This window comes from Chlorocebus sabaeus, chromosome 22, assembly GCF_047675955.1.
Source record: "Chlorocebus sabaeus isolate Y175 chromosome 22, mChlSab1.0.hap1, whole genome shotgun sequence".
NCBI lineage: Eukaryota > Metazoa > Chordata > Mammalia > Primates > Cercopithecidae > Chlorocebus > Chlorocebus sabaeus.
Window position 1 is genome coordinate 20,955,738 of NC_132925.1, and position 13,580 is coordinate 20,969,317.

Consider the following 13,580-nt stretch of genomic DNA (forward strand, 5'->3'; position numbering starts at 1 on the left):
CTAGGAAACTTTGCATTCAGTTGAATTTGTTACAAAGTTCACCTGGAACTTTCCTTCTCTCTGTGGTCTTTCCTCAGTTCCACTGGCAGCCCTCCCCAAGGACCCTTGAGAGACAGAGTCAGAAATGGCTTCCTCGGAGACTGAGAGTGCCCACAGGGCTCTTCCCACTGCTTCCTCTACCCCTATATTTCACTCAGCTCTTTAAATTTGCCTCAGTTCCAGGTAAGGTCAAATCTTTCTCCCATGATCTGGACCTTCAAGTTCTCCAGTGAGGATATATTTTTTGGGGTAGATGATCTCACTTTTACATTTTCACACTTTGGGTACCCACAGTTTTTCTTCTGTCTCACAGAGCCTGCAGCAGCAATCTACTTCCTTCAACCGGTCTATGGATTCTCTTTACTTTTATAGTATGTTCCTGCAGGAGTTCTTAGAGGAAAACTTTACTATGTGCGTCTCCACACACTGCTCTGTCCATCCGAGTGGGAGCTGCAAGTTAGTCCTGCCTCCTATCTGCCATTGTTTTCAAGATCACCTTTTGCCCCATTTTTAATCAGGCATTTTGTTTTTTGCTATTGGATTGTTTGAGTTCCTTATGTATTTTAGATAATGGCATACCTATTGAACATATGGTTTGAAAATATTTGCCTCCATTCTTTTAAAATTGTTTTAAATTATTTATTTTATTTAATTATTTACTTTCTTATTTGTTTTAGAGACAGGGTCTTGCTCTGTTGTTTAAGCTGGCGTGCAGTGGCTGAAGCTCCTGGGCTCAAGTGATCCTTCTGCCTCAGCCTCCCCAGTAGCTAGAACTACTGACATGTGCCATCCCCGTCAGCTAATTTTAAAAAAAATGTTTTTGAGATGGGGTCTCATTATATTGCCCAGGCTGGTTTCAAACTTGTCCTCAAGCAATTCTCCCACCTTGGCCTCCCAAAGCGCTGGGATTACAAGCATGAGCCACTGCACTCAGCTTATTTGCTGCCATTCTGTAGTTTGCCTTTTCATTTGCTTGATTGTTTCCATTGCTGTGCAAAAACTTTTTAAAAACTTTTTGTGTAATTCTTTTTTTCAGAGATGTTGAATCCTGAGTTAATGAATGATTCTCCCCTTCCCAATCGTTTTCTAATGGCTATTATTAGTTTAGATCCAAACATTTCACTAGAGCCATGAAACCTCCCTCAACACACTGGGTGATCTATCCACTGATTTTTTTTCTTTTTCTTTGGAAACATCCCACCAGGGTCCTTTTGTTCCTTCACTCCAAAACCAGACTGTTTGCTTTTTAGGTAGAGCTGTTATTCTGAATTTCTCCTTTGTTATCATCCTGTGAATTGTTAACTGCAGAGTAAAGTCTCCTTCTAGCTCTCGTGTCAAGCCCCAGTCTTCTAGACCATTTAGATTAGGTACACCCTTCAGCCATTTAGTTTAGCTTTGCTCATCTCTCTCATTTTAGGGTGTTTTTCTTCAATTTTATTAACTGAGAATTTCCTTCTAATGTTTAAACTTTTTATTTAAGACTTACTTTTGTTTTAATTTTTACCAAATATTCTATGGTTAGGAGCTGGGGCAGGCACTTTTCCTTATCAACTCAGTATCAACCATCTCTAAAAGATGACATTTGGAGAGATATCATTGATTCATTTATCGATTTACTCAGCAAATTATGTAAGTGCCAGGTGTGTTCATACTTTTTGTCCCCAGAAATGCAAAGATTTTTCTCTTGGTTTAAAATAACCAGTAGGCATGTATATAAACATATTAAAAATAAATTATGCCACATTTCCTTCAGATTTACAATAGAAAGAAGAAAACAAAGAACAAAATTATTTCAATAGTCAAACTCTGATCCCGATCCTTCCTATAAACTGGTTTTGGAAAGAACACTCTAATTCCCTTGGAATTGTTCACATTTCCCATAATTTGATGCAACAGCTTTTCTCTTCAGAGTGATTCTCTCCAGCTGTAATGAATGTAGACTCTAAATTTGACTGCTTCGTGCAAATCGCAGTAAACAGATTGTATTTCGTTTTATCATTTTTTTAATCTGATTACATGAAAAAAACAATATTATTACTACTTTTTATATATCTATAGCCTAAAAATTCCACATTTTAAAAGTGTTCAAAGATTCCACATTTAATCAGAGTTCAAAGTATTCAGGAATATTATTTCCTTTTAAGCTTGGTAATTTTTTAACTGTGTAGAATAAATTACAACTTTTAATTAACTGTCTTGAATGAAAATACATTGAAAAGGTTAGGCACAGTCATAAAACTATCTTCTTAGGACTTATATAAATCTATAGTAGGATCTCAAGTCATATTGGATAGCAACAAAGTAGAAATTTAAATCAAAGAGTAAGATCAGGCTTAGTACCCCAGACCTTCACAATCTCCAGACATCAACAACTATGTATTACGTTAACATATCTGTAAGAATTTGGTCGGTTTATTGTATCATTTATTAACACCGAAAGTCATGGAGGGTCCACCCAAACATCAACTCTGTTGTCACATAGAAAAGGTAATAGACTAGCTAATAATGTAAAATCTATTCTGTGTTGCAATGTGTCTCTGTTAAATGAGAAGATGACATATTGAATCTAGATTGATTAAGATGCCTTCAACTGAGTTCTCCCCACTTATAGTCTGGGGCAGCCTCTGCTATTGAAATGATTGAAGAAAATTGACATCAGTGACTATATCAAGTGTCCAAAAGTTTGTGTGGAAAAATTCTGATCAAGTTAAGCTCCATGGGGTGGACTTATTTTTCATAATATATGGCATGTTCTAGGCTTATAATAGAGCATTAAAGTTAAGAATAATGAAGTCAAGGGGGATAAAAAGCAACTAGCAATTGAGGCTTTAACAGAATTTGAAATCTAAAATCCTGTTTCAAAATTTAGGGCTGTTAATCTATTAACTCTACTTATTTCATCCAACTTTAATATCAGCTTCTTATAATTTTTCTCACATCTAGTGTACATTTAAGAAATTTGCTCTGAAGAAAAACAGATGGAAGTAATCATGGCTAAAACTCCCACCCCTTCTTCTCTTCTGCTGGCCCAATTTTTTCCAAGGGCACATCTGGGCCTGGGATGGGTCCTTTTTATAGTTTTCTCAAGAGCATGTGATTAAAACAGTTCATGTGTTTAATTAAAGGCTTTTGTGTGCACTATGTGCAGTGAGGACCTCATGTCTTTCCAAGATCACGTATCTGAACTGTGACACTGTGAACCATTAATATCTCAATCTGAAATGAAATTCACTAAATCTGAATGAATGGGTGGTTAGAGAAAAGGAGGAAGAGGAGGAAATGAATCGCTATAAATTAAGAATAGAACATGAGCATTGACATATCTATTCATGTCAATATACTAGCCTCTCCCCCCAGAACAGTCATCTTTTAGAACTGAATGAGCCTGAGAAAGCATCTAGTCCAAACTCCTCACCTGACAGATGAAACCAAAACACAAAGAGATGATGTGATACACCCTGGATTATACAGCTTGATAGCACCTGACCCAGGACTAGAACACAAGGCTCCTAATTTGCTTCTAGGGTTCTTCTCATTGTAGTCTTAAACACAAGACTGAAATTTTAAAGCCAAATTCTAAGAAAAGCAAATAAAACAGGCAACCAAAATAGGGCTCTGATGTGGAAGCGCTCACATCCTGAATGACTGGAATGGATAATTCGTATTGCAACAATTAGCCTTAGGAATCTCCTATAAGAATTTTCCTCTTTTTCATTGCTATACCCTAGTTTCCAGTTGGCCCTATCCCCCACACCTCTTCAAATTGGAAATATTATAAAACCTTGATTAACGCATGAAATGCATGGATTTCCCAAAGGAATCTGATCCCTGAAATGGAATGAAAGTTACTAATATTTAAATCCAATAAAATAAACGTAAGAATAAAAGTAATAATAACAGCTAATATTTAGGAACGTTTTCTTTGTACCAAGAGTATACTGATTGTATTATGTTTCGTAGTTTGTTCTTACAATAGCTATGTGAGCAGGGTGCTACTATCATATCAACTTTACCACCAAGAAACATTTAAATGATCTTTCTACTATTGGGTAGCTTGAAAGTTGGGTAACCCGTATTGAAGCCCAGGACTGCCTGATATTAAAAATCTGCTCTTCCTTTGTCCCACACTTGGCAGTCATTCCTCTACAATACAAGAACAACTTTTAAGACATTCTCCTTCCAAAATTCTCATTGAATATAACCCTTCATAATCCAAGGTAGCTGGGGCTTATAAAAACACACATATGGAGGCATGTACCTCTGATGTGAAACCTTTAAAAGGGAGAGGTGAAATAACCGAAGAGGCAAGGAAATCAGTGCCTGTGGGATTGTTACTGTTCAAGTACTACCCTTGTCAAAGAACTGAAATTGTGCTCAAATGATTCAGGGGAAAAAAACTCCCTTCTGAGTCAGTAAATTCGGCTGAAAGACAAGAGAAAATCAAGCAGAGTCATTCTAAACCAATGATTCATTGACCTTGGAAATCTGGCTAGTAGATGTCTAATAAAAACAATCCCTTTCGGTTTGAGATGAGGTATTTACTCCATAACCTAATGAAAAGTACAGAGAACTTAAAGAAATGAAATGTTTTTTTCTAACACAAAACCTGGATAGATTTCTTCTGTTTCAAGGATAAGTAAAGCAATATTAAGTAACCTAAGGAAAGGAAGTACTGCCTTAGGGATATAGGGTATGCACAAAAAAATGATTAACCGTAAGAAACTGAAGATATTTTTAGAAATTATCGACTTTGCATTTCTAATAAATTAAAACAGCCTTTCCTGAAACATAAGAAATGAGTTTAAGATAAACTAGAATAAAGGGTAAGATTAAAATGAAAAAGGAATTATCAGTACAAGGAAAGAATGCATTAAGTTAAGGGAGAAATTTTGTTCTCTGGTCAATATCGATTTTTTTTTTTTTTTTTTTTTTTTTGCCACAAACAATTACAAAAGCTGAATAAAAGATAAAGAAAAATGTTTGAGTGCAATAGTAAAGGGATCAAAGAGCAACCAAAGCTATCAGAAGTTGAAGGGCAATTATCCCATAAAGAAGAGAGACAGACTAATATGAACACATTTTATAACCATCTTTCCTCAGAGGTGTTGGTGATGTAGACCACTATTTCTAAGCAGAAAGTGGTAAGCTGGCACTGACGGCAGCCTCCCCAGACTGGGGAGGCACAGACCAAAGAAGCCAGAATGTAACAGGGAAAAGCGAATGCAGAAAGAATAGCTCAAAATACTACAGCAATTTGCCCTTTAGGCATTTGCCAACTGCTAACTTTTACTCATACAGATTGAGACTTGAAAAAAACAACGAACAAGTTCCAGTTAAGACGCCAAAGAGTGAAGCCAAGATTTCAGCAGTCTATCAGTCTACCAGAGAGACAGAAGTTTGAATTCACAAACCAGTAAGTTGGGGGGAACTTAGTAAAAAACTCCAGGCTCTCAGTTGAGACATAAAAGAGAAACTATATATACCTGAAAGCATCAGGTCATGTGAAAGTTTCTCCAATATGCATAAATTGCTTATATATATATATGATATATATACACATGTATGATATATATCATATACATATATAGATCCCTATGTAGTTAAAATACCAATAGTTAAAATCAAATATACAAAAGATTAAGCAAAATAAAATTCAGATTCCTATAAGCCAACACTTATGTCTTATAGCTTTATAAAGCTGCTATTAGTAAAAGTATTGACCTTGAAGAACAAGAATGAATAAATTAAGCATTAAATTATAAAATTACAACTAGATTAAAAGCAGAAATTTATAAAGACAAAGAGAAGAAAGGGAGAAAGCAGTGAAATACAAAAAAAAAAAAAAGTAGAATGGACATGTAATTGACAAACAACTAAAGAATTAGTTCTGAAAAATCCTATAAAAATTGTCTAGAATATAAACAACAGGATTTTTGAATTGAATTACTGATTCTAAAGTTCATTTGGGAAAAAAAGCCAGTTATAAAAATAAAGAAAATGTTGAACAAAGGAGTAAAAAAGGATACTGACCCAGCCAAATATGATAAATCATAAATTTATTTCTCATATACTATAATCTCTATGTTCTGTCCAGTGTCTTTGTTCTCAGGTAGCATAATAATACATATCATATTATGAGGTTTTGCCATATTGCCCAGGCTGGTCTGGAACTCCTGACCTCAAGTGATCCACCTGCCTTGGCCTCTCAAAATGCTGAGATTACAAGCGTGAGCCACCATATCCAGTCAGCTCATTTTCTTAAGAGGAAGTTTAGTTGATAGAGAATTAGGGATGAGAGCTGAAAAGAAGTAAAGGTAATGTATGCATATTGGAGACATTTTGGCATGACCTGATGCTTTCTGGTATTTATAACCCAGATCTCTTTATAAGTATTTCTTTATTCATTCCACTCTATTTGAGGGCCTGTCATATGCCCAACACTTTATAGAGCCTTGGGAATATACCATTGAAAATAGCACAGGGATACTCCCTGCATTCAGAGAGCTTACAGTTTGAGGGTAGGACAGACATTAAATAAAGGACACAGTCTGTAGTTGAATTTAAGAAAACAACCAAGATAGGATTAAACACTACGCTGCTTCTTACTGACTGGTGACTATATTTGATATATTAACAACATTATAAAACACCTAGAAGAAGTCAACAAATTATAATACATTTCAATCTGTCAAGCAGCTTTATTCAAGGCAGCTTTTAAAAATCCTGACGTCTAGGACACAACCAAGATCAGGTAAGTCAGACTTTGGGGTAGGATCCAGGCATCAATATTATTAAAGTTTCCCAGGTGATTCCAATGTGCAACCAAGATTGAGAATCAACTGACTTCAGGGGAAGTTTACATGTTTTTAATTTCTTTTGTATACACATATTATAAGTGTATAAACTTATTTTTCATTATGTCTAATAACTAAAGACCTTCTAATTCATATGCCAGCTTAGTCACAGGAAATATTTATGCCTCATCACCAAGTGTAAAATTTCTGGGTGGGAACATAACCTGAGCTAAGTAACTGGAATATAAAACTGGCTATTTCTAATAGTAATCTCCAAAAAAGGAGGGAAGTTGTTTGTTTAATACTTATTTTGGCTATTACTTTATGCTTAAAAGTCCAACATAATTACATGTGAGGCTAAACAAGAGTCATGTGTATCTGAGTATTGCATCATCGAGGGTAACTGCCACGCCTCCCTACAGTTACAGGCTAATGTTCCTACCTAAAGCAAAATATTAAACTGAGCCTCTACAATTCATATGTTGCAGGGTTTATCTAACATGTATATGGACAGGGACAAGCATTAGGATTCAAAGAACCACTCCAAACACTATAAACAGAATATTAAAAATCTTATTGTTACCAAATAGGAAGAAGAACAATAACATAAGCAAAGACTAGAGTTTTCCAAAGTTTTCCTCAGTTATTTTATTCTTTGATTATAAAGCCATCTCAGGCTGTAATGTTTGGAATTTGGCCTGTTGGCCTCCAAAACCAAGGGCAAGCCATCTGGCTCCAAGCACAATGAGCTCCAATTATGGCACCATAGAATTTTTTTTTCTTTCTTTTTCCTTTGTGGATAAAACTAAATTTTGCCATTTTGTTCTCAAGTTTCTAAGTTTTATTTTTGCTTTAGGACTCTCCCCACAGCAGCAGTTCTTGCAATTACACGTTTATGTTCTGAACTCACAAGTAAATCCTATAAAAATACTCCCTTATCCCATGTTAATCACTCAAAAATCAAACCAAAGGAACAAGTCCGTAGTAGCAAAGGATTTTCTGCAAAGCAGAAGATACGTGAAGGAATTCCTTACAGCTCCATCCTACTTTATAATCAGGGCATGATTTTACAGCATTTAGAAAGAAATAAACAAAGGATACATCATTCTTTGAAACTTTATTTTGTCTCCTTATTTGCAAGAGCCAAACAACTACAGAACCACAAAAATGGACTCAACAAATCCTACAGCAACTCCTCTTTGTCAGGTCCCATGTTGGAACCAGAGTTTACAACACAATATGAGAGAAGCGAGAACCTGCCATCATGGACTGTAAAGCCATAAAGTAAGTAACAGAAATATAAGTAACTTCATGTGCAAAGAGAAGTCGTTAAGCAACCTTACTGCTCCAAATTCCATTGCTTTTTACCCTGCTCCCCAGCTCCTACATTATCACACAAGATCATGTTCTCCCTCTCTCCCTCCTCTTCCCCTTCTGCTCTGTAGTTTAGGGCTCAACTTAATTTCGAATTCTTTAAACTCCATCCTGTCATCTTCTTTAGGGGCCGAATGGGCTGAATGGGAGAAGGCTGTGTGATTTCCTTGTGTATTGGTGAGGTGCAAAGAATTGAAACAAACTCTACCTGATTTAAGCAGGAAAAAAAATGACATGAAAGGATATTGGAATTTCACATTCACTGGCAAGTTAAACAAGCAGGAACAAAGGAAGACTCTGCAGCCATGGCCAGAGATGCAACACAGAGCCTCCAGGTGAGAACAGGTTCTCTCTACCCTGACACCTGCACCCAGCACCGGACCCACCACTAGAGGGCACTCCTGCTGCTGACCTCCAGGAACTCCTCTTTATTTATGCCTCCGCAGCTTCTCTAACTCCAGATAAAAAAAATTCCAGGTGTTACATTAGATAGATCTATTTCCATAGGAGCTAGAAAAGCCATTTCTGAGAATTTTCTGTTTCTATGGTAGTAAGGAATTTTCCGTGTCTATAGCGGGTGGACTCTGCTTCCCATCAAGACTTTTATGTCAGGGAATTTCCAAAACAGAGAAAAGGAGGTAAAATGCTGGAGAGTTTTGTTTTTGTTTTTGTTTTTTTAATGACAAGCAATCACTCTTCCACAAATTTCTCAGATAATTTTTCAGAAAATGTCTTGTGGGCATATTCTCCTTTCCGGATTCCTCTCTCAGGGAACTGGATTTTATGGTCATCCCTAAGTAAACAGCCTGTCTAATTTCACAGAGAAGTCTAAACTTCCTGTTATCCAAATGCCTCTCTCTGTAAGTCCTCTATTTCACCCAAGGCTGAAAGGGCAGAATATTTTTCTGGGTGATTTTCCCCACACAACCCTATGCACTACAAAATGGCCTCCACTTCACACTCAACTTCCTGCATTATTTTAAAATCTAGCTCAGGGCAAAAGTATACTGGGTTTCATTACCGTGTGAGGTACCATCATCTTCCTCTTTCCTTCCTTTGTTAGCCCAAGAGCCATGTCTAGTGTACTTTGAATTTTCCTTCTTTCATCAGGCCTCTGACCATTTTCTCTTCCATGAGTACCATTTCTAAGTAGTCATGATGTTACGCGCAGATAGATTCATCAAATAAGGAGAAGTCACCTAACACAAAGTCTAAGACTTTATAAAGTAAGCAGCAACAGCCTTGGTTAATTCTAGAAAATAGTTGATGTCTGAGTTCTTCCGAAGTCTCCCAAGCCATCTACTTTCCTCCCACATCTGATACTCCTCACCCCCAACCCCATTTGCTTAATATCCTCCAGAAATAATCTGGAACTCAATAATACTAACATGTGAATGATTGACACTAAAAGAAATCCATCCTTGAGAACTCCTCAAGTGCTTTAGGGCTCTTCTGAAAAGTATTTTCCCTTCAACAGTGAAGATTCAAAACTAACCAAGGATCTCTGCATTTCCTTTTCCTACATGTCTGCAAATTACTTTATTTCTAATAAAAGGTCCAAGATAAGAGTCAAACACCAATGACAGATATTTTGGATAAAATCTGTAATTCTATTATTGGTTGCTGAAATTTTGATAGACTTTCCCCCTCAGTCATGATTTTATTACAAACTTTCCCCAAAGAGTTACCAGCCCCTACAATTAAGAGTTACATACCAAGTTTACTTTAACAACAAATCCTGGAACAAAAGTCACTGTGATTTCCAGCTAATTTTATTGGTTAGGTGTATGATGCCCAGTAACCTGATCCTCTCACTCAATACAATAGCCTAATTAACAGTACGAGCTCAGCTGGGCATGGTGACTCATGCGTGTAATCCCGACACTTTGGGAAGCCAATATAGGAGGATCCCTTGAGTTCGGGAGGTTGAGAACAGCCTGAGTAAAATAGTAAGACCCCCATCTCTACTACTAATAATAATAATTAGCTGGGTGTGGTGGTGCACACTTGTAGCCCCAGCTACTTGGGAGGCTGAGACAGGAAGGTTGCTTGAGCCCAGGTGATTGTAGCTGCAGTGAGCTATGATCATATATCACTGTACTCTAGCCTGGGCAACAGAGCAAGACTCAGCCTCAAAAAATAAAATAAAATAAAAATGAAAAAGTACAAGTTCACATTCATGTTAGGACTTATTCTGATAATGAAATGCACTGTCCTATCAAGAGGAACCCCACTGGTCTCATTAACATTATTTAGACAAATATCAAAAGCCATTTAAAAGCCTCATCTACTAAACTATCAAAGTGAGGCCACTATGTTAGAAAAACAGAACCGAATTATTTATCTAACATTTCCTGGTATTTTACTTAATGAGTAAACTGTATGTTGATCTAAGAAGAACAGGAAGTGGAATGGGGCATATCATTTCTTGACTCAGACATTTTTTACAGCTAGCAGGAAACTAGATGTCATTTACTCCGGAGGTCTCAATCTGGCAGCCTGTTAGGCAATTATGTTTTCTTTCTTTGGCGGTGTTTTGATTTAATCCGTTGCTAATATTAAACTGTATACTTCATATAAAAATGTCCAGATTTTCACTTCTTTTTAAAGAATTAGAATATCTGGCCCCATTTCTCATATTTATATAAGGTAAGCATCTTCTTATATGTAAAAGTCATCAGCTAATCCACTTTACTCATTTGAATTATCTGCATGACTTTTAATTTTGAGGAATATTGACAGACTATCCACCATTACTCCTCCATCCTGGTGCAAATAAGCATTCTAAACAAGGTGTTAAGAAAAACCAACCAACCAACCACTATGAAAAGGAATCATTGTTCTTGGTTTAATTAGGACTCAACACCAATTTGATTTTTTAAAAAAGTTATACTCAGTATTGCCTCTCAATGTCATTAGGACATAACTACTTTCATCCTAAAGCTCAGGACAATCATCTCGTTTAATTTAATATTGTGAGGTTAGAGAGAAAGAACAGGGCAGGGTAGGAGAGAGAACTAATGATAAAATTGGATGTAACTCTTAGATTTTTATTTGAAAGGCAAAAAAAAAATCTTTACAGTGGCATGTGCTTATTTTCATGGTATATCAAACAAAAGCAATAATTAGTTTTCTGAAAAGAACAACAGTTTTCTAGAAATTAACTCTGTGTATTTACCCTAATTAAGTTGGTGGTTAAAATTGCATATGTTAGTTGCTTTATTATTAGAAAGCTCAAACTAAAGATAATGTAATTAAGTTGTTTGGCATTTTAAATAGGAAATGTATTAATTTTTCCACTTAGACTGATAAAGTAATTTTAAATTCTTAATAACCTGTTCTGATATGTCAAATTCAAATGACCAAGGGATTGCCAGAAAGCAGCCTTTTAGAGCTGAAAATAAACTAAGGAAAATAATCCCTTAGAATGTTTATCTAACAGCAAGTAACTTGTATGAAAGTTTATAAAACCTTAAATAACTTTCTTTTTAGAGATTGCTAAATTCTTCTCCCAAATTATTATTTGTTTTAGCTTCACAGATATATACATATTTAAGAGTACCACTCTAAAAATAAAGAATTAAGGAACAATATTTTCCTCTCAAAATAAAAAAGTCTATAATAAAGTTGGGTTGTTAGGCTTAAACTGAACATTGCATCATAAGCCTCTATGAGGGCAGACCCTGGTACATAATTAGTTGTACTTACTAACCAATAAATACAGGCACATGTGATTAAATGAATCCCCATGAAGAAAGTAAAAGCACATTAAGATCTCATTGATGGATCTCACTGGAACTGTGATGTAATGTCTATATCATACCTTATAACTACATTGTACAGAGGTCTTAAAACTATTACTCATAAAAGACAAAATTATCAACTGTTGATATGTTAATAGCAGCATCAACTTTTGTTTTGCATTCCTGGTTAACTATTAGCATTATTATTATTACTGTAGCAGCTCTTTGTATCTACTATGGATCTTATAATGTGTTATTACGAAAAGCAGAATAATGTCCAACACCCAAGATGTCCACATTCTAATGTGAAACCTGTGAATATGTCACCCTACCTGGCAAAAGGGACTTTGCAATGTGCCTAAGTCAAGGATCTTTATATGGTAGGATGACCTGGATTATCCAGGTATCTTAGTCCATTTGTGCTGCTATATACCTGACACTAGGTAATTTATAAGAATAGAAGTTTATACCTTATAGTTCTGCAGGCTCAGAAGTTCCGTATCAGTTCACTGTCTGGTGAGGGCTGCTCTCTGCTTCCAAGATGACACTTTGCTGTTGTGTCCAGAGGGGATAAATGCTGTGTCTTCATGTGGTGGAAGGGATGGAAGGGCCAAAAGAGTCTGGCTGGTTCTATCCACCCTTTTTATAAGAAATGAATATCATTTGTGAGGGCAGAACCTTCATGTCCTAATCCTAACGGCCCCCATCTCTTACTATGATTACACTGGAGAGAAGTTTCAACATGCATTCTGGAGGAGGCAAACATTCAAACCATAGCACTGGGTGAGCCCAATATAATCGCAAGTGTTCTTGTAAGTAAAAGGCAGAGGGTCAGAGTCAGAAAAGACAATGTGACAATGGAAGCAGAGTACAGAGTGATATGGCCCTGAGCCAAGGAATGCAGGCAACCTCAAGAAACTGGAAAGGGCGAGGAAATGAATTCTCCCCTAGAGCCTCCAGAAGGAACACAGCCTTGTAGACCTATTTTGGACTCTGATTTCCAGAAATAAAAAATAATACATTTTTGTTGTTTTAAGCTGACCAATTTTGTGATAATTTGTTATAGCAGCAATAGGAAACTAATACAGTTATGTACTGAGATATATTTAAAAATTGATTGAACATGAAAAATGTTAAGAGATAAATGGGGCATACCTAGCAAAGCTAAAATGAAGATGCTAATGAAAGACATGAACAGACACAATATAAGCAACATGCTATACGGAAATACCCAATAGCATGGGAATAGGGAGAATCCATGAGCAACTTGGAAGAAAGGTCGTCTTGCTTCCTGCCAGCTCATCCTCATCTTACTCAAGGGAAGTAAAACAATTTGTTGTTTCTGAAAGATCCACAGTTTTCTTTTTGTCTTTTCATCTTTCTCTTATATAAATGCCTTTTTTAAAACAGGTTAAATCAATCTACTATTGGTTCCCTTATAAATAGAGTACTAATAAAAATTATATGTTATTGAGTTATATTTCAAAATTCTTTGATAAGTTCCAAGCAGATTTAAAATAAAAACTACCTTTTGAAAAGTTGTGAAGAAAAGCCTATAAAAGTCCTGGTTAAAATGACATTCATCTGAGAAAAATACAATAAGCAACAAGCAAAAAAGGTCAATGTATCG